At 47.0% G+C, this 22,176-nt stretch overlaps 1 protein-coding gene across 1 annotated transcript in view; it reads right to left on the bottom strand.

The window, feature by feature from the left end:
* LOC138569908 (macrophage mannose receptor 1-like) overlaps positions 1-22,176 on the bottom strand; it is a 745,141-nt gene that overhangs the window by 633,856 nt on the left and 89,109 nt on the right. The gene's annotated exons all lie outside the window — the stretch shown is intronic.

Raw genomic sequence — 22,176 nt, 5'->3', positions numbered from 1 at the left:
ATCCAGGTTAGTGGGTACTGATTGTTGATTGGAAATCGTGTTTTCCGCATGACACATACACTAATTACAATACAGATCTCCCACAATTATAACTAAATCCATATTTAAATAGGAAGCCCAAGCACTAACAATTTTGCTAAAAGATTCTCACTTTCTTTTATGGTCAGACTCCAGTATATGTTAATAATTACTGGTCTGTTATAACCTTGCCCCCTTACTTCGCATTTTTTATGTTTATCACCAAGACACCTGAGAACTGATCAGAGAAGACTAAACAAGATTCACAGATCACCTTGTTTTGGATAGCCACCAACAAACCCTGAGACGGTCTACCTAGCTTGCCCCTGAGAGCAGGTTGCATGAAAGATACATAACCATAAGTAAAGGTTCTCTCTTAATCACACTTTCTGTAGTAAAAATGTTGTGAACACCAGATTATCTGCAGATGATATCTTCAAGAGATTTTAAGATAGTAAACCAATTGGTTACTCCAAGTGTAGTTACCACCAATGTGTGGTGTACTGATAATGTCACTTTGGATTACATTCTTATCCATAGTGATTTATTTGGCCAACTTGGTTACTCATGTAAGGAAACATCTATGCAAAAAATTAAATATCAGGAGATATTGTCAGTTCCTATACCTAATAAAAATAGAACTGCAAAACTACAGGTGGTCCAGGACAACGCACTCAGGGCCGCCACTGGGATCTCCAGGAGGGACCACATCTCTACCACAAGAAGGCAGGTGCACTGGCTGCCAGTTAAAGAAAGGATCATTTTCAAAACCCTCTCACTCGCCCACAAGTGCCTCCATGACCGGGCTCCTCCCTACCTGGCCTCCAGAATTCAGAAACTCTCCTCTCAAAGGCCTACCAGGATGGCCTACACCAACATGATCTCCACGCCCAAAAGCAAGAGAGTGCGCACAGGTGGCACTAGCTTCCCATCCATGGCCGCCTCTTTCTGGAACTCCCTACCCGCTCACCCCAGCATGATTGACTCCCATCTGGCCTTCCGTAAAGCCATTAAAACCAGACTATTCGTTTGATTTGTCAAGTGTAAGCATTAGCCTATCTTTGCTTACTTAACATGCCTGTAACTAAGACTGTATCATTGTTTCACAATTAAGCTTTCTTTCATTGACTTGCAAGCGCCGCGATGCCCATGGGCTGTATGTTGCGCTATACAAATACAAATAAATAAATAAAATAAAATAAATATTGTGTCAGCTAAACCGGTATAGAAATCAAATAGAAATGGGGGAACGAGTGGAGAAATGAATAACTCTGATCTAAATAGGGTCTGGGAGTCCAACAGAAATGAAATCAAACCATTCTGACATATCTAGGAACACCCTGCACACCAATGGATACTGGCAATGGTTACCTATAGCATTCAAATCTCAGTTTGAACAACGTCCCTGACGAGATAGGTGTAATGCTATCGTGGAAGATGAGAGGTGACCATCACTATATAGTTGAAGATGGGTTGCTGGTGAATCTTCATTCCTTCCTTATGATTGCATTACAAGAAACATGGCTCTACAAACCCTGTGATCTAGATGGTTGGTGTACTGTTCAAAGCCTGGCAGTGAACGGACTAAGAGGCCGACCAAAAGGTGGATTGCTTACAGCTATTAGACATCCATGGGTTGGGAAGAATACTAAGTGGTCCACGGAAATGGTATTGGCAGTAGATATTAGGACTAATACACCTCAGATACCTAAGCTACTGTTAGTTAATATCTACAACAATCCGAATGGGGCTTTCAATAAAATCAATCTTGGCACAGTGGCTAAAATCTTGAATGAAGCTGAAGATGGCTTGCCCTGCATATTAGTCGGTGACTTTATTGCAAAGATAGGGATACCTGAGAATTTAGAGAATGATGACTCTTGTTAGGGGCTGATAGTCCATGGTTTTTCAAATAGATATGGGAAACCCTGGGATAATTTGTTCCTCAAGCATCACCTGAAAATACTGAATGGTAATACAAGTAATGATTCGAACCATAGCACGACTCGTGTGGGAGGTCGAAGTTTATCAATGATTGATTATATAGTGGTGAATGATAGTGCCAATGAACTAGTGATTGATATGACAATAGGTTCTAGAGAAGAAAGTGACCATCTTCCACTCTATATGCTGATGAAATATGTCAAAGAAGAGACCTCTTACCAACTTAACAGCAATATTGAGATCAATAGTTCAGAAGATCGGATCACATGGAATCCTACCAAATTAGGTAAAGCCAAAGTGATAGCCGAAGCTGAAATTACACTATTTAAGGAGCAGCTGGCTGAATCTGCCGAGGAATATACCAATGATATAATAATTAAATTTGAACAGGTGGTTAATAATATCAAAGCGGTCTCAAATCACTAAAGGAAGAATGTTAGCACGCGTGAAAGATGGAATCTTTCTATAAAAAAACACAATGTTTTTGATTGGTCGATACAAAAAGCAAAACAACAACTCAGGCATAAGATTAATGATATAAAAAAATGCCCAAACGAGTGATGCAACTAATTTAATTAAAGCTGCCAAAAAAACTTCATCAAAGTTGGAGTAGACAATATCGTACATTTAAGGCCAATGAAATCTGGTGTGATATTGCAATACACGCCCAGAACAATAACCATCAGGCCATGTGGGCTGCCGTTAATAGAACAAAGAAGAGATGTCTACCTATTAATAGTGTTCCAGAAAATGTATGGATTACACATGTGTAAAATACACTTGGTTTACAGGGGTCGAATGGTGAGGTGTGCAAAATAGTCAAGGCTAGATGGCATGGTAGATTTACGGTAGATAATCTAACAAAACTGATAGAGCAGTTAAAGATCACGAGGGCAACAGGCCCAGATGGGACCTGTAATGCTCTATTACGGATGGCGCCAAAGCTGTGGGCAAAAGCATTATTTACCCTATTTCGTTGGATAGGGAAATTTCCGAATATTCCCAAACCATGGCACGAAAGTATAATTCTCCCGGTACACAAGAAAGGAGATTGGAAAGAACCAACAAATTACCGGATGTTAGCCATGTTAGACATCCCTGCTAAAATATTTGCAAAAGTGCTGTTAACTGAATTGAATGAGTGGATTAGTAATAACAACATTTTACCGAGTAATCAATCTGGTTTTAGAGCTCAATCGTCCACTATCCATAATATTGTCAATTACGTGACTGCAGTAGAATATTCATGGGCGGTCCGGAAACTACCTGTTTATGCTCTATTTATTGACTTGAGTTTAGCCTTTGATACCATTCTGAGAGACAAACTATGGATCAAGTTAAGAAAATGGGGAATCCCGCCTGGACTCCTACACATGATTCAATTATTATATTCAGACACCTCTGTACGTATTAGGTTAGATGGAGAAGGTAAACTGTCTGAAGTGATACCTACCTGTCGAGGTGTTAAGCAAGGCTGCACCTTGGCGGCAACGCTGTTTAACCTCTACCTGGCAGATATCCCTGATGCCATCAGTGGATTAGGAACTGATGATGTTAAGATTTCTGCATTACAATTGGGTTGGCTTGGGTATGCAGACGACCTGGTGCTGCTAGATTATACTCCTGCTGGGCTACAAACTAAGATTAATGCATTGATGGAATATGTAGTGAAAAACCATCTTGTAATAAATATTGGTAAAACCAAGGTGATGGCATTCTTAGGTAATAGCAAACTGAGTCAATCTAACATCTATAGGTGGTATGTGGATAAGACTCAGATTGAACTTGTTGAATGGTACAAATACTTAGGAGTCATCATAGACCATAAATTGTTGTGGAATCAACACTGGTCAGAGACCAAATTGAAATGCAAAAAAATAGCAGGAGCTTTGAACCAATTTATAGGCAGACAAGGTGAGTTTTCTGTGCAAACAATCTTATTGCTATATTCTGCTAAAATTGTATCATGTCTTTTGTATGGAGCTGAAGTGTGGGGAAAGAATTTAAAAAAAGCTTTTAATAAGTTTAAAGGAAATATTTTAAGACGGCTTTTTAGAATTCGAACTGCTGTATCATGTGAATATATTTTACTTGAATGCAATTTTAGATATGCCAGTGACATTTTAGAATATAAATTGGCAATGTTGTTTGTGAAGCTATATACCCTGAATAATAATACATTTATGGTATATTTGATGAAAGTATTTAATGAGATTGAGAACTTTTGTAAACTCCAAACCATTCACAGTATATGTATGGTATGGATGGATGTCTGTATCACATGCAAAAGTAAAAAGCTTATTGAAAATGGCTATCTAAACTTAGGCAAAAGAACAAGACATGATTCACTTAGCATCTTTTACTACAAGTGGGCTATTCTTTGAAAATTGGTCTATAGATAGAGGAATACACAATTACCAAAAAGCGTTCCCCCATCCGAAGACAGTGAGATTGTATCTGCTTTTTAAATTTAATAAATGTGATACAATGGAAATGCTGGGAGCTAGACTTGGTATTACAAGAACGCTGAGGTCATGTCGACTATGAAACAGCGAAACATCTAATGAGTGACTGTGAAAGCCTAAACCAACTGAGAATTAACTATCTGAAGGGATATGATAATTCATGTATGGTAGAAAATGTTGAGGTGATATGGCAGAATCTCCTTGATGGAAATGATATTAATCTTATATATTATATGATGAAATTTTATGAATTTAGCTTATCTATTTTAAGAGAATTGTCGGCTGGAGTTTTAATCTAAGAGGATAACTATAAATTGTATTAGCTTTTTAAAGATGTGTTGTTCTGAGAATGTATGATAATATGTTTGTAATATGTAAAGCCAGTGATGGCTGAGCACATATTTAATCAAACTGAAACTGAAACTGAAAAATGTTGTGAACACCAGATTATCTGAATTATCTTGATGTTGAAATCCTCTAGTTTTCCAGGAGAGAAACTTTACTTGGTGGATTTTAAAGGTATTGTTGAAGCACTACACTTCTCGAATGCTGCGATTGTAGAGACAAGGGTAGCCAGAAGCAATCAGAATTTACAATAATTGACGCATCCTGTCCCCAGTGAAACTAACAGACAGCTTTCCATAGGTTTCCTTGTCGCAAGTGATATTTAAAACATCTAACTACTGTACTGATTCCTTAGATGAATTCTTAAACATCACCCCTTTTCACCAGGAATATGGCACAAAATGTTTGTAACCATAAGATAAAAAATGTCTCTTCATTCCATAACATGTCACACACAACCCTAGCTCATTTACTCTGCTGTGAATAGCACTAACTCTAGGAGGGTGCCAGCCCCCATCCCCAATGTTTATGATTGCCTCTCTTCGCCTCTGACCTTTTCCTACTCCAAGCATCTTAATGTTTTTTATTCTGTCCTTGCTTCTTTTTGCCAGCCTGAAGGCAGGCTGCGCAGGCCCCCTCACAAAGGCCCACCAGTAGGCCCTCATTGGCCTGCCGCCTTCCATTTCACCGCGCACAGAGGACCTCCAGCATCACCATCATGCCTCTGCTCCTAAAGGCCCAATGAAAAAAGTCTGCTTCAGCCTGAAAAAAAAACCTTTTAGGAGGAAAGCCCCCGCGGGTTTAGGGTGCCTGCAAACTACACAGCATTCATGCTGCAACTTCATTTTTTGGCGCAAATCTGAACTAAATCCCCTCTTGGGAGCCCGCAGATATTTCTCATGGTACTGCATATGTTGGGAATTTTGCAGCTGTGAGAATCGTTACCTGTAGCCCAGCTGGGCTGTTTAATTAAATTGCTTGGTCACCTATTCCGAGATGACCAACACCATCTGGACTCCAAGAGTGCCTCCCCAGAAAGCCCTAGAGTGATTCCTATTGGCCAGTCTGGCCTCTAAAGGGCAATCAGGGAGCGGGCAGGCTGTTCCGGCCCCCTCACCAAGGCCCACCATAAAGGACGCCATCCATGACTATCCCGGCCTGAGGGCTCGGAGGGCCCTCCATCTCTTCCCCTTCAACACCTCATGCTCCACCACCTTCCACCTCGTGGATCAGTCCCCCAGCATGCTGCTGACTACTTCAGGAACTATTAACTCTGCTGGAGCCTTGTCCTCCCATTGCACGGCACATGTGAGTTATGTTCTGACTGCCTGATGTCTATTACTAACTCACCAATGCTGAATTGAGCTATGCAATAGCCAATTAACTGCTATGCCTTCTTTACCACCTCTATTTTACTACATTAGTGTGCTGTTTGGACAAATTTGAAACAAGGTGTTTTTAACAACTGTAAGCCCCAACCCCCCAATTTTGCATTGAATTGTGAGCTGTTTGGACAAGTTTGTCATCAAAGTGTGTTTAACAACTGTACTTTTATTTTACTTTATAACATTTGTAATGCGCAGCCATAGACCCATGGGTGTGAGGGCGCAGACAGAGAACAAACATAACGAGAAACAAGCAGTGGATATCCTGAGGCCAAAGATATACTGGAAAAGAGGGATATCAGATGAGTGCTAATTAAAGAGGAAGGTTTTAAGACCCTTTTTGAAGTTACTCAAGACTGAGGAGTTTCTCAGGTGAGTAGGCAGGGCCTACCCATTTTCCTTTGCATTGTGTGATGTTTGGGCAGTTGTTAATCAAGGTGTGTTTAACAACTGTACACACACGCCCCCCAATGTTGCAATGTATTGTGTGCTGTTTGGGTAATTTTGAATCGAGGTGTGTTTATCAACTGTACACCCCCCACAATTTTGCATTGCATTGTGTGCTGTTTGGAGAATTTTAAAACAAGGTGTATTTAACAATTTTGCACCCCCAATTATTGTACCCAAGTGTTGCTACTGCATTTGTTTTCTCTCCTTTTCAGCTATTAGGCCACCTGGTGAGTTTGTGCTCATGCCATGCAGTCTCTCCTTCTCTCCTCCATCCTTATCCTTCGCCATCTCAATGGCACTCACTATCTCGCCTATATATTTGAACTGCTTTACTATCACCTATCCTCCTTCTCTCTCGAAGTATGGAAGAAAAAAGTTTTAAAAGCTGTTCCTGAACGCCAACCCTGTTCTATCCATTGCACTCAGATATCTTACGTCAGTGCAACTTCCAGACAGATTGTCACTGATATCCTCTTTTCTGTCCCCTCTCCAGATCCCTGGACCCCTCATCTTATCTCTACTCTGTCTCCTTTCCTATCCTCACTCAGTAATGGTGGCATTAGATGGGAAGTACTCTTGACGGGCTTCTCATCATCCAGGTGTATTATTAACGTCTATCGCAATGGCATTATCATGGCTCAGGGTCCTCAACTCAACCACCTCATCTTTGACTGGCGCCTGCCGTCCCTCATCAACTTCCTTCCTGTGCCTGCTACTCCTTCCTCCTCTCTCCCTGGCACTCTTACCCCTCTTCCAACTGGTGTACCATGCCCCTGTACCCTTCCTTGGAAAACGTTCAATCCTGCTTCATCTACAAACGCTTAATGCTCGCTCTGCTATCCAACACTCTGCTGACATCTACCTCCTCCTTGAAGACATTGACCTCGATACGCTCGCTCTTACCGAGACGTTGTTCAATGCCAGCTCAGTCACTACTTTTGATCAGCTTCTCCCTTATGGCTACAAGATCATCTCTAAGCCTCGGCCTAACCGTTCTGGCAGTGGGGTTGCCCTGATCTTCCCTATGTGCATCAATTCTTCCCTCGTATCCACCCAGCCATAATACTTCATTGAGAGCCTGGTTTCCAAGCTGGTCATCTCTCCTACCTGCTCCCTCGCCATTGCCACTATGCATAGGCTACCTCTCTGAATGGGCTGATTTCTCTTTCTCTCTCCTGACATATTCCTCTAATCTCCTTTTACTGGGTGATTTCAACATCCACCTTGACTCCTCATGCAGAGCGTTCACTCTCTTCCGTGACCTCTGCACCTCACTTTCCCTCTCCATTCTCCCCTCTGGTCCTACCAACATGGCTGGACACACTCTTGATGCCTTTATTCATACATATCTTTCTTTCTCTGCCTAACTCACCACCCCGCTCCCCTGGTCATATCACTGCCTCCACTCCTCCCAGCTGGGCCCTCTCAACATTCTGACTGCACCTCTCCCAGCTCTGCCAACCTCGTTTAGGGACATCCACCCAATGAAATGAGTGTCAGTTGCTGCCTTTGCTTCCAGCCTCATCCCACCCTCTCCCCCCTGCAGACACTACCTCCGACTCTGCTCTCAGCAACCACCATCTCGCCATCTCCAACACTCTCGACATTTTTGCCCCAGTCATGAGGATCTGCCTGAAGAATGCCACCAAGCGTATCACTTGGCACAACTCCGATCTAGCAGACCTGAAGCGCAAATGCAGAGCTGCATAACGGAAGTGGCAGTCAACAGGCTCATCTGCTGACAAACTGGCATATCGCTTTCTCCAAAGGCAATATCGTCCCACCATCCGTTCTAAGAAGAGGGCCCACATCCTTGCCTGCGTCTCTGGAGCATTCAACAGCATGGCTGAAAACTTTAAGATCTGCAAGGAACTAGGCATTCCTTCTGCATTCACCACCTCGCCTCTTCCCTCTCAGGCCCACTGTACTGGCCACCCACTGCACTGAAAAATCTCAGGACATCCTGAGCACTCTTTCCTCCTCCCCTTGTCTCCCCCCATATCTCATCCCCCTGACACCCCTTGTCTGCCAACCTCCCTCAGCCTTTCTCTCCTCCTTCTTGCCTATCACATCGGATGAGGTCACTTGGGTTGTCTGCTCTATGAAGGTCTCCTCCAAACAGGTTCAACCCTGTTCTTCCAGTACTATTAAGGACAACAACAGCTCCCCCGCCCTTGCACTTGCTGATTTCTGAAATCACTCTCTTGCTACTGGGTCTTTTCCCTCTGCCCTGCAGCACTCCCATGTTCGCCCCCTTCTGAAAAAGTCTTCCGCCGACCCCTCGTGTCCGGCTAACTACCGCACCATCTCTATCACTCCCTTCCTTGGGCAACTCCTGGAGAAGCTGGTCCTCCCCCAATTGGCCCAGCATACTGAGCCCGTTGGTTGCCTACATGACCATCAATCTGGACTCCGAGCATCCAGAGGCACAGAAACTACTCTTCTGAGCACCCTTGAAGAACTGCTCACATCTCTTGACACTAACTCCCCTGCTGTTCTCATTCTACTTGATCTTTCTTACTTGATACCCTTGGTATCTTGGGGTGGGCAGTGGTCTGGCTGACCTCCTTCCTCACTGACCATCCCTCCCAGGTCATCATGGGCTCTTTTTTCTCTCCTACCTCTATCACCATTTGTGGCATTCCCCAGGGCTCTAACCTCTCACCCTGGCTCTTTATCGTCTATCTCGCTATGCTTGCTCACTTTATCTCCACTTTCTCCCCTCACTTCCACTCTTATGCACATCACACCCAAATCTTCTATAAAATTCCTTCTGATGCTCTCCCTACTTCCTCTACCATATCCGACTGCCTATCTGCTATCCATTAATGGTGTGCCTCCAATGATCTCTGCCTGAATGCCAGCAAGACTGAGATCCTTCCTATTGGGACCCCCACTCCCTCTTCCCTCCCTTCACTCCAGTCACCCTCTATGGGCTCTCACCCTTATCCTGCTTCTCAAGCCAGAAACCTTGGAGTCATCTTCGACTCCTCTCTCTCTTCCCTCCCCCACACTTGTACCTTGCCAGGAAGGCCCATTTTCAACTCCACCTCCTCAGAGGTATCCTTCCTTTCCTCACTTTTCCCCAGAAGCTCAATGTCTCTAGGCTGGACTATTGCAAAAGCCTCTTCCTCAATCTACCCTCTTCCTCTCTCTGCCCCCTCCACCTTATCCAGAATAGGGCTGCAAGACGTATCCTTGGCCTCACGCCCAGGCACTGTATCTCTACAGCCCTAAAATCTCTTTGCTGGCTCCCAGTTGCTGCGAGGGTCAAATTCAAATCCCTCTGCATCATCCATAAGGCTGTCTGGGGCCATGGACCAATCTAACTACAACTTGCTCTCACCAAATTCTTTCCTTCCAGATCTTTACGCTCCTTTGGCTCCAACTCTCTGCGTGTGTGGCACTTCTCTAAGCAAGAAACTGGTGGTAGATCCCTCTTCCCGACTGGCTCCCTCCTCTGGAACATCCTCCCCCTTTCTCTCTGCCTTCAGCCGGATTTCCTCAAATTCCAGGAACTCCTCAAGACTTTCCTCTTCACCTCCTCCTTCCCCCTCTCACTCCCATGCTAATACCACACAGTTGCTGGGATTGGTGGCGTGGGACATTATGTGTCCTTCTAGGTCCGGCCTTTTCTCCCAATCGCCCTCAGCCTTCCGCCCCATCTCAGCACTTGCCTTCAGGCACCCACAGGAAAGAGGAATATAGATGTTTAAAATACTTCTATTGCAATTGGCTAACGGGCCCTCATAGAATTCTATATCAGAAAGATAGTGAAACTGTATTATGTTAGCTGCTGTCTTGATTAAAACCGTCAGGGCTGTTTGGAAGATTATGAATAGTAAAAGGACCATACAACCTTTATTTAAAATACATTACATTCCCGAAAAAGTATGGAGAGATTACTATGCGAATGGTAATGAAAGGTTATGCAAGGCTTTGCAAGGAAAGAGACTAATTTTCTCCTGGCGAATTGGGAAAAATAAAATCGAGATTGTGGTTTTAAGTACATTGGCTGTAATACATTTGAGGTAAGTAGTATCAATGTTCTTTTTAAAAACCTACCGGCTAAAGCATTCATTAACATGACATAAATGAAAAGAATACATTTAAAATATAGGACATTCTCCTTATTGTCATTTATAACGATTCATAATTCCATGGTTGTTCCATGTTTGATATATGAAGAAGAAACATTTTGGGGCCGATTCATGGAACAAACGTGTGCCGAAAATCTATGCGCAAGCAGGCGCAAGCAGGCGCAAGCGCGAAAAAACAGGCGCACGCGCACACGTGCAATTCATAGAAGTCCCTGCACATGTTTTCCTCGGGATGTGCGCCAAACCCGTGCATGGAGCAAACGTCACTGAAACATCCCGAACGGCGTGCGCGACGTGCACTATGAAAGCGCACAACCTCGGCGCACACACCACAAAGGGGGCGGAACACGGGGCAGAACGCGCGGAATGGGGAACGCGCGAAAATAAGGGCGTAACTGGGATGTACTGCTGGGAAGCAGACGGAACACCCACACGCACGCGAACCACACGTATTCATGGAATCGAATAGGGCAAAGCCGCGCACGGGCAAAGACACGCACAGGCCTAAACACGTCCGCCACACGAAGGCAGGCGGTAGCGTCCCTGCGCATCACAAAAGCGCCAATATACAGCAATGATGAATGTCCCATACTGCTATTGTGCCTGGGGTTCGCGTGAAGTTTTCCGGGAGCGGGCTACGTGTATTACAGGGGTTCGCGTGAAGTTTTCCACGCGATCGGGCCTGGGGGAGCGGGCTACGTGTATTACAGGGGTTCGCGTGAAGTTTCTCACGCGATCGGGCCTGGGGGAGCAGGCTACGTGTATTACAGGGGTTCGCGTGAAGTTTCTCACGGGATCGGGCTGGGGGAGCGGGCTACGTGTATTACAGGGGTTCGCGTGAAGTTTTTCACGCGATCGGGCCTGGGGGAGCGGGCTACGTGTATTACAGGGGTTCGCGTGAAGCTTTCCACGCGATCGGGCCTGGGGGAGCGGACTATGTGTATTACAGGGGTTCGCGTGAAGTTTCTCACGCGATCGGGCCTGGGGGAGCGGGCTACGTGTATTACAGGGGTTCGCGTGAAGTTTTTCACGCGATCGGGCCTGGGGGAGCGGGCTACGTGTATTACAGGGGTTCGCGTGAAGCTTTCCACGCGATCGGGCCTGGGGGAGCGGGCTACGTGTATTACAGGGTTTCGCGTGAAGTTTCTCACGCGATCGGGCCTGGGGGAGCGGGCTACGTGTATTACAGGGGTTCGCGTGAAGTTTTTCAAGCGATCGGGCCTGGGGGAGCGGGCTACGTGTATTACAGGGGTTCGCGTGAAGTTTTCCACACGATCGGGCCTGGGGGTGCGGGCTACGTGTATTACAGGGGTTCGCGTGAAGTTTTCCACGGGTTCGCGTGAAGTTTTCCACGCGATCGGGCCTGAAGGAGCGGGCTACCACTCACCGCCTGCCTTGCGTGTAGAAGAACGCGCAGCCAACACCCGCTGTGAAGTAATAGCGTGTGAACCCCAAAGGCTGGAAAACACACACACCGCGCCCCACGAAAAGCACGTACAGAGCAATGTAAAGGCACGTGGGATCTACAAGCCCTGCCAGGGAAACGCCCGTGCGCGAAACGTCACAGACGCGCTTACGCACTAAGGGCCTTTGGTCCAATGAAATCGCGTATGCGTGCTGACGCGCTTATGCGCTAAGGGCCTTTGGTCCAATGAAATCGCGTATGCGTGCTGACGTGCTTACGCGCTAAGGGCCTTTCCTCGATTTACACGCAGACGTGCAAGATTTTCACATGCCAAATCACTCCGTATCAAGCTGGCCACGCGTAAGCACACGGAAGACCACGCTCCTGCCCAAAAGGCTGAATTACTGCCCCCCAGAGCCACGAGCAGCCTCCGACGAGCCATCTGCTGCTGCCTGCCTGCCTGCCTGCTGCCACCGTGCCCTGCCATTTGGTGCCTGCACATCAGCCATCTGCAGGGGTCCATTTTCTGTGTCCACCCCTGCTGGAACAGAAGACTCCCGACTGGGATACCATCGCTCCACAGCCCAGCCCCAGGACCCAGTTGCCCACCCACTCCTGCCTCTGGGGTTGCCATGTCGGGCACTGCAACATCTGGCACCACTGGCAACCCCCGGCCAGAGAGGCAGAGGGGCACCAGCTTCACTGCCACCGAAGTTGGTGTCCTGGTGGAGCAAGTCCTGGGGCAGTATGATGCCCTCTTCGGAAGTAAGCGCGCCAACAAGGAAGGACGGACTCGGATCTGGACGGACATCATGACTGCCATCAACACGGAGGGGGTGGCAGTCCGCGACTACCAACATGTCAAGAAGCGCTGGGATGACGGCAGGTCCAGGACCCTCTTGAAGGCCCGGCACCTCGTGGAGGGGGGCCGGGGCCGCATGAGTACCATCCAGATGAGGGTCCTGGAACGCATAGGCCCAGCGCTCCACGCCCAGATCCTTGAGAGGCAGACCCGTCTGGAGTTGAGCGGTAAGTGGCCAAGCATTGCTGTGTGAGACAGGGCATGTCGCATTGTGCTGGTTGTCTGATACTTGCCTGTATGTGTGACATAGGCCATGTATGCATGTGTGTGTGCAGGGACGTCATGCATGTGAGACCAGTAATGTGTGAACCACACGGTTGGTGCATTTGTTCAAATGCAACATGGGTTGCCCTATGCGGAATGGCCACATGAAAGCATGCCAGTCTCTGTTCCTGGACATGGGTGGGGGTGAGGGATGGGTGCTGATGCCATGTACATGTATGCTGTCCATGTCTGTGTGTCTGACCTGCGTGTCTGTGACTTGTGAATGCCAGGGATGCATGACACATGTCTGTCGCAATGTTCAGGTTCACTGATGCAGCCTAGTCATCCTTGTACCCACTGTGTCTGTGTTGTACGAGGCCAGATGGATGAAACTAGGGTGAAGTGTGTGCATGTGATAGGCATGGCCCATGATGCATGTGAGTTCCAAAACAACATTGTATGTTTCAAGAATCCCTTGGACATGTATGCTAATGTCCATAGCATGCGCCATGCCTGTTACCGCATGTGTTTTACCTGCACTGACCCATGTGTTGTGGATGGACATGATGGAAGTGATCTTTGACAGCGCCACTCATCTGCTATTGCTTCCTGTCTAGGGGACCATTGTACAGTACCCTGATGCTTGTGTTCTATGTCTCCCTCTACACAGCGCCACGTGAAGAAGAGGGCGGAGACGGCGCTGTGGAGCAAAGCGGCGGGGATGCCCCCACGGCTGAAGCGGAAGGCGTGGGTGAGCCCCCACAGGGGCTTGCAACGGCGGAAGACGGGGTGGAGCCATCCAGGTTGGTGATTTCCACAGAGGAGGAGGAGGCCGCTACTGAGGCGCACATGGGGCCTGGTGAGGGCATCCCTGCTGGTGCAAGTGTTGCAGTCCAGGGGCAGGGGCCGGAGGCAGCACAGGTCGCCGTGGAGGGGCCTGTGCATGTCACTGTCCCTGACACTGTGACTGCACACCATGCACCAGCAGGGATGCCCCATCGCAGGCCCGTCCGCAGGTAGGGGGGATGTCCATGTCATCTGACTCCCCTCCACCTGCGGACGAGGGGACCCCTGGCCGTATGGAGAAGGTCCTGATTGGTGTCGCGTTGCGCACAGGTGCAATTCGTGATGAGGTGCGTGCTTCCCGGGAGGAGCATGCACGTCATCACGGAGAGCACCGTGCCGACGTGGCCCAGTTGGGATCGGCCATGGTCGGGGGTTTCCTACATGTGTCGGCCAATCTGGCGACCCTCTCCTCCTCTGTGGAGACTATGCACCAGTCGTTCTCCATGTCGTCTTCCGGCCCAGATGCCACCAGGGCCCCTTGTGGACCTGCCCCGACCAATGCAGCCAGCTCGGTGGGGATCCCATCCCTGCCACAGTCGGGAGTCGGAGGTCCAGCAGGGGTGGACACACCAGCAACTGGACCCCAGCAGATGGAGGATGTGATGGCATCATCGGGCAGGGCACGTGCACGACGTAGTCAGTGGATTCCATCAGCCTGGATGCCGTCGTGCTGGCACAGGCAGTTGCGTCGGAGGCAGCGGCAGGCTCGACGTGGGAGGCATCATGGCTTGGGGCCATCAACATCAGGGGTGCAGGCATCGGCCGAAGGGCAGGAGAACCCTGGAATGGGAGTGGCTTCCGTGTGGGAGCGGTTGGGCCAGCAGATACGTGCGGAGCGGCAGCGGGCACAGGAGGAACGGCTCACAATGGTCAGGGCGGAGAACTCCATGCGGAGGGCGATGAGGCGGGCTGAGTGCCTCGAGGGTCTTCGCAGACACTGGAGACTTCGCAGACAGGAGCTGGACACTGCTTTATCCCCGCGAGACCTCGGGGCCAGGGAACATGGCCGCCTCCAAGCCATTGAACAGGAGTTTGATGATGCACTGGCCCATGACAACATCCAGTGAGCCGTTGGACTAGCCCGCTGCCCTTGTAAATAGTTATGTAGTTAGTGTTAGGTTTCCTTTGTTTTTGCATTTTTTTGGACCTTTTGGACAATGGGCCACATTTTTGTATATAGTTTTAGGTAGTGTTGTTAGATAGGTTTCATTTCTTTTGGTGGGATCATGGACCCTAGCTTGTTCATCTGTACATAGTTCACTGTTGGAATTTCTTTTCATTTTCCAATTTACCCATGGAGCAATGGCTTTCAATTATAATTTCCCATTGGATTTTCTTTTGTGGACTGTGACTTTGGACACCATTCCTTTGGATTATGATTTTTGGTTTTGCATTTTTTCACGGACATGCTTCTTTTTATTTTTTTACATTCCCATTTCTGTTTGTTTATTTTTGATTCAATTCATGTTTCCTTTAATACATATTTTTTGATCAAACTTCAATGTGTAGTATCATCTCATTGGTTTCATGCATATCATGATATGGGTTTTGAGATTCACTGACACCCATTGGGTGTATGTGAGGGACATGTGTTCGTTTCCAAAATTGCAATTGGTGTTCTATCATGTTATTGCCATTTCTAAGTGGGTGGATGCAATACTCGGGTGGGTGTTTTGCATTTGGTGGATGACCATAGGGACCAGGGATCTAGATTGTGATGACATGTTGGCTGGGGCACATGAGTTGGGGCCTGCTGGCAGGTGCCCCACAGTGCTGGGGGATGGGGGTGCAGGGAAACATGAGTGGGACATGAGTGGGGGCCTGCTGGCAGGTGCCCCACAGTGCTGGGGGGTGGGGGTGCAGGGGAACATGAGTGGGACATGAGTGGGGGCCTGGTGGAGGGTGCCCCTGACTGGTGGGGAGTGGGGACCTGGTGGAGGGTGCCCCTGACTGGTGGGGGGTGGGTGTGCAGGGAGACAGGAGTGGGGGCCTGGTGGAGGGTGCCCCTGACTGGTGAGGAGTGGGGGCCTGGTGGAGGGTGCCCCTGACTGGTGGGGAGTGGGGGCCTGGTGGAGGGTGCCCCTGACTGGTGGGGGGTGGGTGTGCAGGGAGACAGGAGTGGGGGCCTGGTGGAGGGTGCCCCTGACTGGTGGGGAGTGGGGGCCTGGTGGAGGGTGCCCCTGACTGGTGGGGAGTGGGGGCCTGGTGGAGGGTGCCCCTGACTGGTGGGGGGTGGAGGTGCAGGGAGACAGGAGTGGGGGTCTGGTGGAGGGTGCCCCTGACTGGTGGGGTGTGGGGGCCTGGTGGAGGGTGCCCCTGACTGGTGGGGGGTGGGGGCCTGGTGGAGGGTGCCCTGCACTGCTGGGGGTTGGGGGTGCAGGGAGACAGGAGTGGGGGCCTGGTGGAGGGTGCCCCTGACTGGTGGGGAGTGGGGGCCTGGTGGAGGGTGCCCTGCACTGCTGGGGGGTGGGGGTGCTGGGAGACATGCATTGTTGATCAGTAGTGCAAGGTGACATGTGGCTTGGCTGGGGGGCATGCCTATGGTGGATGGGCTGCCTGCGGGACATGAGCAGGGGTGCAGGGTAGTCTCCCGTGGTATGGGCTGCCTGCAGGGGCCATGGAGGTTGTAGAGCGAACACCTGGGAGGACCCACGCGGCCAATTCACGTGTAGTACTCCCCAGAACCCCTGAAATACACGTACCCTGCTGATATTGCGTGTGAAACTTCCCGCGCACCCCTGAAATACACGTACCCTGCTGAAATCGCGTGTGGAACTTCCCGCGCACCCCAAAATACACGTACACAGGACATTCGTGTGTGGAACTTCCCGCGCACCCCTGAAATACACGTACCCTGCTGAAATCGCGTGTGAAACTTCCCGCGCACCCCTGAAATACACGTACCCTGCTGAAATCGCGTGTGGAACTTCCCACGCACGCCGAAATACACGTACACAGGACATTCGCGTGTGGATTCGCACGCGCACACTGTGCGACAAGCCGCGTGCGCCACTTGTGCGCTGAATTCTATGAATTACCCCCTTTCTCTCGTTAAGGATAAGAGTTGGGCTGTTTTGGAAGGACTGACTTCAAGGACATTTTTGGGTTTGCCACAGAAGGTATACAGGGGGTCCACAGGGACACTGTTCTAGTTTTATGACTGGTGCTTAATAAGAGATTCCATATATACTGCTATAAGTTATTTTACTTTGTGGGGCTTTAAGAAAAAAAACCCAGCAGGATTTACCTACTTATTTAATTTAAAAAAACAGTAGCTGATTAAGGTCTATTTTTCGAGTTGAATTTTGTAATGACGATTTGTTGCTGGAAGCCTCAGAGTGCACTTGCTTTTATCTTGCAGTGCATTGCAAATACTACAGGAACAATGTTTTCAGCACTTTGTGCATGATTCTATTTCCCTATGCTCTCAGGGTTTCTGGGTATGAATTTTAAGTGGATGACAGATTTCTTCAATAATTGCATCAGTGAGTTTTATTGTAAGGCTTTTAGCTCAAAATGTAAGATTGAAGAACTTTAAATCCTGCTTAAGGTCTATATTGAGGGTACTGTGCGTACGTTAGATATTGGGTATTGCATATACTCAATATTGTAATTTTCTATTTGTGTAATTTTCTATGTTTTATATTTCTTTGACGCATGTATTTTGTTCCATGTGGATTGTCTGTTATGTGTAAAAAGATTCTGGGTAAACTATAGTGCACAATAATTTAAAAAACTGTCATCCATGCAATGGGAGACTATGTAAAACATCATTCGAATCCCTTATTCTCCAAATAATGACATTTTTCTCTAAACATGGGTAAAAAAAATCGTTTCCTTGCCCTACATGCCTGGCAACCCTTATAATGCGGGTTGAATGGAAATATGAAATATGTGTCAAACAGTTCTTGATTATGTCCATATGATTATATTGTTTTATGTGATCTATTTGGCAATCATCTGCCCCACTTTGCGCAATTGAGAAATTCCTCCTGTGTGTTCAGTTAAGTACTTTTCTCGGGGGATTGCTTAAAAACAAATTCAGTTCTTGTCCATTGTAAGTGGTGACTATTTGACCACATGGAAACCCCCCATGTAACACATTGTACTGAAGAATTCCACCTGCATGCTTCTTTCATTGTAATCCCATTCCCCCTTTCACATAACCAAGTTATCATTAACCACTGCTTTACCCTTCTGAAGAAACATATTTTTAAAATGCTCAATTACGCACGCTGATTTTGCCAATGAAAGCTGCCTATACAACTTGTAGGTTAACATCAAACATATATGACTATAATTGTCATTATCTTTCTTTGGTGGCCAGGATGTTATATTGTTTATTGTTTTTTTATTTAGTTCACAGTCAGGGTCTTATTCCGGTGACATATTGTGATGGTTCTTTTTTAGATTGTACATGGAATTGACCACGGAAGAACTGTGTTTGTGTTGGCTCAACACAAACATTGTCAGCTGTTCAAATCTTACTTATACACAGAAACGCTCTCTCTGCATACTACTTTCTAATAGCTAGATTTGTGAATTCCATAAATTGCTAGTGACAATGTTGCATCTTTCTTTCTACAGGTGTACTATTCCATGAAGCAGTGTGGAACATGCGAGGACCTTGAAAGGAGCTTTTTGCCTCTCAACTTCGAACACAAACTGAACAATATACTCTCCAACCTGATGCTCGTAAGAGAAAGCAATTGAGAACCTCTTTTGGTAGAGAGGTGGAAGGAGCCTTTAAGCAAAATAATAGATTTCCTTCTACCAGAATGTTCCAGTAATCAGTGAGGTATTGAGGTATCAAATTGGCTCTGTTAGGCAGAATCATATGCAGTACCCTTTGGGAACACCACACACAATTAAGACTACAAGTGTAAAACACTGATTCAAGGTTTCTGAGTAAAAGAATATACATTTATTTACACCATCATTTATAAAACAGTTCACTATTGTAAAGCAGCAGAAAATCACAGTCTTAATATACTACACTAACACCCAGTCAATTCTGGACAAGTTAAGCTCAAAATGAAGTGTGAGCAAAATAGCACTCCAGCAATTTAAAAGGGAGAAAAGACAAGGTTACCGAAAATCAATAGCACCAACAAGTTATAGGCAGGGCAATCTAGAAAAGCCTCCTACACCTAGGATTCAAGTCAATAGGTTTGGGCCAATGCTAAGGGTTCAGAGTCTTTGCAGAGGATCACACAGTTCAAAGTAGTTTGCGGTTAGGTCTTTGCCAAGAGTTCAAAACAAAGTTGGTCGGAGGAAAAGTTACTTAAAGGAAAAGAGAAGGACAAGCCTTCAGAGAGGTGAAAGATTTTCTGTGCTTTCACCGCGGTCGGACGGAAAGAACGACCAAATTTGCACAGTACCTTCAAAGACGAAGAATGCTGTAGCTGAGGCAGTTGTTCCTGCCAGTTCCTGCAGGCTCGTGGTTCCTGAAGCTTCAGTCGTGGTGACAAGAAGGAGGACGGCTGGAGGGTCCTGCACTGCCCAGGGAAGAAGCCAGCAGCAGGGCAAAATGACTAATAAAAGGTGCGCTCCTTAGAACCCAAACAGGTTCTCTTCCCACTGGCTATTCGATCTACTGCAGCGATGCACAGTAAATTCGACCGGTGTCTGGAGTTTGGCGAGCTGGTTGTTCCCACCAAGCTCAAAGGAAGAGGATTCCTTGCAGATCTCCTCTGTCGTTGAAGTTTCGGGTGATTCGGTCCTGCAGCAAGGCTTCACCGGGTGTCCAGTAGTTGCAGCAGTAGTCTTCCTTAAGGTTCTCTTTGGTTCTCTCATTCCAGTGGCGACTCTGCCTTCCAGTCCCATAAACTGGCTTTTTATGCACCAAATCCCCCATTCACACAGCGTGGCTGTCAATCACACAGTAGGCTGACTGTCCTGGCAGGGCAGCCACCCAGCCAATCTAATGAGAGTGTGACTTGGGTCTCCAAGGAGACCCTGTGCAGGGAGCCTCAAACCCTTACTTCACATCCTGTCCACCCAGACACACAGGCGCCTAAGGAGGGTTTCTGGGCAGAAGCCCGCCAAAGGACGGCGAACAAAGGAACCAAACCTGGTTTGGGGCACACAGTAAAACACTAGAAAAACCTTTACAAAATGATATGGCAAAACAAACTCGACCGGAACCAAGTTAAAATAAAAGTGGATTACCGGGTTTGAGTTTGAGGCTACCACCATAGCCTCCAATGGTACCAAAGGCTATTTCCATAGTCTGCAGTAGAATAAAAATGGTAGATACCACTGCCACCAGCCAAATCTTAGAGAAAGGGGAAAATAATTATGTTCCATGAGAATCAGACAAAAGGGGTTAACTATTAAGCCCTCCAGTACTCTATTGGAAGATAGGGTATACTGGGTCTTTAAATTTAAAAAGACTAGTAAAGTCAATGGTAACTTTACATGTTCTGGGAGACAGTAGTCAGTCCCAGAAAATTGAATTTAAAGTGGGAAGTCTGAAAAGACAACCCTGTGTCACTGCACTAAAGGTGCTGGGTGACACACAGTAAAAAGATGATGCGTATGGGGTGGGTGAGACTCCATAGTCCATGAGCATAAAAAATGTACACACACAGCCAAACACATGTAAGAGTGGGAAAAAAGGCTCACACTCTTACCAGGTAAAAAAATAAAACCCTAGAAATCCAGCAAAGCTGCTGAGGGATTCAAAAGGTAAGGGAAATTAGTCATTCTGGAGAATTCTCCCTAACAGGTTCCATTTGTGTTTTGTTGCCTCCAGAGATCACAGGTTAGGCCTTGATGCAGCAAAGGCAACATATGAGCTGGGGACGAATCTGCCACTGGGCTTTGACTCTGGTTGTGCCCCTTCTGAAAGTCACATCTAAAGCACTGCTGTCAACTTTAAAGGCCTGATTGTGCTATTTTCCCAGTTTAAATATCCATTTTGTTAAGCATCATTGGTAGCAGCATCAGTGCAGCAAATCTTTGATAGTTAGCCAAACATACTTTTGAAAGCTATGCAAAAACATGTTTTCCCCAATGTGTGTCATCATTTTGTTGTACAGTGAGATGCCAGAGATCGGCGCTTTTACCTATATATGGTTTGATGAGAGAAGTGGGTCCAGTGGTTGGAATGCATGTAGATGAGCTGGTAGGCAGTGATATTTCAATGACCGGACTGGGATTCCCAGTGGTTAAACCCAACTTGCTACAATTTGACACATAGCTTGTGTACTTAGCCAGCAACCTTTCACTATATAATTTGTAGATCTCAAAACTTTCGTACAACTAACCATATGCATAGTCCCTGTCTCGATCTGCCCCGAGACATTAATGAGAAGTGTGAAAAGCTACACTGAGGAATTTGCCGATGCACAATTAACACACATTTTTGGTTACACACGAAAAAAGGTTTTCCTGGAGTGGTGGGTTGATATATGTGAAGAACATGTGTACTGATCTTCCTCCCTCCAAACATTCAAATGATTACACAATACGGTGGTAATAACTTGAAAAACCTACATGTGCCACTCAAAGCTAAGAATTTAGCAAAAGTACAATGCTTAGGCTCAAGACTCGAAAATGAAATGTGACATTTAATTCTGATTAGAACAAGTACTACGTATACAATGCATCAACATCAGGTTAAAATGTTTTACTGTTCACAGTGGCAGTGTGAAGGGATGTGCTCCTTGCGTAAATGTACCCTACTCTGGGAATCTCCTTCTTTGTGTGCGAATTGGTGTTGTCTGATCGCCTAAGACCATCCTCGGGGTGCCCTCTAGGATTTACACAGACTAGAATTGTGATTGTGAAGCACACGGGGTGTCGGAGATTGCAACACAGGCACACGCACCCGGCAAGACTCAAAATCGGTAGGCGGTAGGACTGCTTAAAAAGCGGTATCCTACCGCCTAAATCGGTAGGGTTGGCAAGTATGCTGCATGGAACAAGCCTGCGTTCTAAGCTACCAGGGCAGCCAGAGCCCCCCTTCCATTTCCCTCCCCCACCCACTTCATCTCTTAGTTTCCTACACGGGTGCTATGCTTGTGTTTTTTTTTATAAATGAAAAGAAACACCTTTGAAGCAAGGCCCGGCTCTAAGCAGTGCTGTCATCCATGGAAGTCTGTCTTCAATGTTGATGACGTTCAATGTCATAAAAATTGAATACGAA

The sequence above is a fragment of the Ambystoma mexicanum genome, chromosome 2q (assembly GCF_040938575.1).
Source record: "Ambystoma mexicanum isolate Mex_15411 chromosome 2q, UKY_AmexF1_1, whole genome shotgun sequence".
In the NCBI taxonomy this organism is placed as follows: domain Eukaryota; kingdom Metazoa; phylum Chordata; class Amphibia; order Caudata; family Ambystomatidae; genus Ambystoma; species Ambystoma mexicanum.
The sequence above is the reverse complement of the archived record's forward strand: the minus strand, read 5'-3'. Positions and strand labels throughout refer to the sequence as shown.